Below are 4,719 nucleotides of genomic sequence, written 5' to 3' on the forward strand. Positions count from 1 at the left end.
TCCTACACAGCTCTATTCCATGCATGCATGCTACACAGCTCTATTCGATGCATGCTTTAGTCCAATGAGCTACCATATAAAGCTCTATTCCATGCATGCTTTAGTCCACTAAGCTGTCCTACACAGCTCTATTCCATGCATGCCTTAGTCCACTAAGCTGTCCTACACAGCTCTATTCCATGCATGCATGCTACACAGCTCTATTCCATGCATGCTTTGGTCCACTAAGCTGTCCTACACAGCTCTATTCCATGCATGCCTTGGTCCACTAAGCTGTCCTACACAGCTCTATTACATGCATGCATGCTACACAGCTCTATTCCATGCATGCTTTAGTCCACTAAGCTGTCCTACACAGCTCTATTCCATGCATGCCTTAGTCCACTAAGCTGTCCTACACAGCTCTATTCCATGCATGCATGCTACACAGCTCTATTCCATGCATGCTTTGGTCCACTAAGCTGTCCTACACAGCTCTATTCCATGCATGCCTTAGTCCACTAAGCTGTCCTACACAGCTCTATTACATGCATGCATGCTACACAGCTCTATTCCATGCATGCTTTAGTCCACTAAGCTGTCCTACACAGCTCTATTCCATGCATGCCTTAGTCCACTAAGCTGTCCTACACAGCTCTATTCCATGCATGCATGCTACACAGCTCTATTCCATGCATGCTTTAGTCCACTGAGCGAGGTTACAGTCCACATTGGTGGTAAAATAATTCCCAACAGCATATGACTAGCCTTAATTCCTGTGTCCTATACACCATTCCTGTTGGACAGTGAAGTTTATTTATATAATTTGCATAATTTGATCCTTACAAGCTTGAGATGTAAGGGATAACTAGCAAATACATGCCTTACATTTTTAGAATACCTGCTGTCTGAATTGAAGGCCATTGTCTCTGCACAGATGTATCACATTCGTGTTGCTTCCTAACCTCTTCACCGCCACATGATGCAAGTCTAGAGCTCGGCAGAGCTACTAATGAGAGAGGCACTGGTATCCCAGAGGCGTAGCCTTGAATGTCGTCTGTGAAATGCAGAGTTTGAATTTCGTGGAAGCTCAAGAGCACACAAATATCTATCTTTTCTTTCATTTAAACGTTCTCATTTCAGTATTTTTTTATTCAGTAGTCTTATTTAATAGCTAACATTGTTCTTATGTTTGTTTTCATTTCATTCATGCCTGTTCTTTACCTGAGGGTAGTGGTGTATCCCCAAAATCCTGGCCATTGGCACGGTTAAAGATGACATGCTTTCTCCCACTATCCCAGCCAGCAGGGGCTGCGACTTGCACTTGTATCCTGGAATGGGCCTTGTTGTTCCTGATAACAGCTCAAAAATGCTTCCAATGGCGCGTGCCCGGGATGTGCAGGAGTCGAAAATCCGGAACCCAAGCGATATGTTGGGCAACAGCGAAGGTGATTTATTTATTTCTTCGATGGCAAAAACCATGGCCAGGACATCCCGGTAGAACCGGGCGCTGAATCTGCATTTCAAAGTAAATCAAGAGTTGCAGAAGTGTAATATTACAAGTAATTCCATTAATAAGTGCATTGAACTCAGTGAACGTGTGAATACTAAGAGTCGTCCCACGACTCAAGCAGCAATTCCAGTATGTCAGTTCCAATTGAAATGATATCCTTAGAATACCAACCAAATCACTTTTTGATATGTTACTCTAAAAGACATGCTCTCACGCATGCCACTAATGCACACAAATTCACAACAATGATTCCACAAGTAACATGCACAAACACACATTTTATCCTTCAAACAGAATGAAATATTGCTCATCTGCCTAACGCGAATGAGGAGCTGTCCTGCCCCCGTTGACTTTATACCTCGTAAATTGGCATCACACACACAGCTGGGCACCAACAGATCCCAATGGCATCATGTAAGAAGTGGCTCTGTATTCTAGCAAGCCACTCCAATCTCTACATGGGATAATTGAGAGAACACCTGGAAAACGGAACATCAAGATACACAACTATGTACAGGGCATTCAACTCTACCTGAAAGTCTATTGGACCAACATCATTAAAGTTGTGTAAAATGTTCGAAGAGGAGGAGGCAGCTCCTGCCAAAATGGCAGCTAACAGTATTTACATGCTTAATGTACCCTCAACCCAGTCCCCTTATGGGTTCTTTCCAGTGGTTGAAGTGTATGAAAAAGTAGTAGTGGAACTAGATTCCCTGCTGGCCTGCACCGATCCCCCACAACACCATCACCTTGCACCCTCCCACACACAATACAAACCCCCAAACACATGCACCTGCTGTTTAAGGGAACGTTCAGTGCAGCGCACTGAAAGTGCAAGTTTCAACTTCTTCCTACACTTTTATTTTAAAACGAAACCATTCCGGAACGGTTTCTTTTTAAGATAAAAGTATAGGAACAGTAGAACTTAATTTAAAAAAGTAGAGGAGCACCGCTCCCAACCGCTCGCCCTCACTTCAACCACTGGTTCTTTCTGGCATTGCAATCAGCGGTGGGCTACACCAACGCCTATCATGTACCTCCAGTTGTGGACCAAAAATGGGTGACCAAGAAGAAAACAAGGGCTAGTACGTCTACCTCAGTGGGTACATCTAGTAACAGAACTACTACCGCCACACCAACAGACACTGCTAGAAGTGCAGTGATTTCAGAGGTGAAGGCAAATAGAGGATGTTTTGAAAGAAGCAGAGGGCCGCACGGGAACAGGAGGAGGCGTGACATGCATTGATCACACCAGACACTTGGACGACTGGACAATGTATGTTTAAATTGAACAGTAAAACCAGATCTCCACACCCTAGAACCAGTGGAGAGTGACTCTGCAGATGACAATTGTTGAGCAGAGGAGGATGAAGGGCAGGAGGTGAATGCAGGCGCGATGATAGCGATAAGGAAATGGTGAGCGATAGAGTGAGAGAGAGAGAGAGAGAGAGAGAGAGAGAGAGAGAGAGAGAGAGAGAGAGAGAGAAAGAAAGAGGTACCGAGATTGGTCCAAATGACTTACAAAATGGCAACCCAGAATAGTGGTAGTTCCCCCTCTTGCAGAAAAGGTCAAGGGGGACCACATTATGTACCATGGCCAAATATGGATAAGGAAAATTAAATAAAGAGCTTGCCATCCCTCACCACAGGGCAGGCAAATTGATTTATGCCCTTGAGAAAGAGCTAGGCTATAGGTGATATGAATGCTTATTTGCCTCTTTAATGGGTGAGCAGGCAGATGGAATTTGAAAACAGGCATGATAGGATGGGATAACATTGAGCGGAAATGCCCATGACGACACACCATTCAATAACTGTTGAACACACATATGGTTTGTGTTAAGGGATATGTACCCAGATACCTCGAACATGCAGTCCATTTTAACACGCACTATGAGACCAGATGAGGACCCTGCATCATACATACAGCCATGGGACAGGAACATTCCCTTTTATTTATCACATATTGTTCAGGGGTCTCCCCACAGATGTACAAGTAGAACTGGGGAAGTTGGTAGGGGTTGAGAGAAAAGGATGGCCTGAAATACAAGCACACATAGTACATCATTGTAGAGCAGAGCAGGAGAAGGCATGAAAGACTGTAGAGCATGCACTAAAGGCAAAAACAAAGCTTGTACAAAGGAAATTAGCTAAATTCAACATGGAAGGGGTAGAACTTAAAATTATCACTCCAAGGCAACCAAAGATCAGCGCCATGCAGGGAGGGAGGCACGGCCTGGGTTTGTCAAGCAGGGAGGTTATTACCTGAAAGGGGTGCTATCAGCAGGGAAGGGGGGTACGGTCCACAGGGGGGATATTTCCCACAAAGGAGGTATTTCCCACAATGAAAGGTAAACTTCCAGAGAGGGAGGGAATTTGGATATGGATGGGTAAGACTGAGGTTTGAAGGCCTGTGTCTTATCTGTGAGAAGGTGGGACATTTTACACAAGAATGCAGGAGCAGACCCCAAGCATTGTATGACAAGGGTGCACACCAAGCATATCAGACACTTACCCAAGTCCCACAGCCACCGATGTGGCCCTTTCCAATGCAATTTCAGTCACAAATGCAGGCACCTCTGATGCAAATACAACCACAGATGCAGCAGATGCAACCCCAAGCCACAGGTGCTCCACTGCAGACACAAGCACTGTTTCGCACAAATATGCAGCACACAACACAGCAGATGTCCCCAGTAGTGCAACCTTGCAAAGTAACCTGGCCCAACAATGGGACACAAAGGTGTTACACCAGAATGCAGTACCACACTACACAGGAGTGTTCGTGTTCAGAGAAAGCTCTTTTTCATTCCTAGTGGCATCCACAACCTCCCAATAGGACAGCCCACAGAGAGCTTGGGCATGCCCAGTCCTTTCGGTAACTACAGACCGAGAAGAGGAACCAGAGGTTGCAGTAAAGATAGGCAACACAGAATTTTCATTTTTGGTTGACAGTGATATGATATGCTAAGTCATTTATAGCGCGCCTGTACACAAGTGTTTACAACCAAGCAACCAAGTATTGTATTAGGGAGGGAACATTACCGCTGTCAGAAAAAGTAATTGGCATGCAGGGTTTTTCTGGAGCTGTGGTAACGGTTGCTGCCACTGAATATTTACCTCTTACCATAGGCACACAAGAAATTGTAGCACCCTTGCTTTAGTCACAAGTAAAGCTAATCAACATATTAGGCCGAGAAATTATGAGCAAACTAAACATGACCATT

Source organism: Ambystoma mexicanum, chromosome 7q, assembly GCF_040938575.1.
Source record: "Ambystoma mexicanum isolate Mex_15411 chromosome 7q, UKY_AmexF1_1, whole genome shotgun sequence".
Taxonomy (NCBI): domain Eukaryota; kingdom Metazoa; phylum Chordata; class Amphibia; order Caudata; family Ambystomatidae; genus Ambystoma; species Ambystoma mexicanum.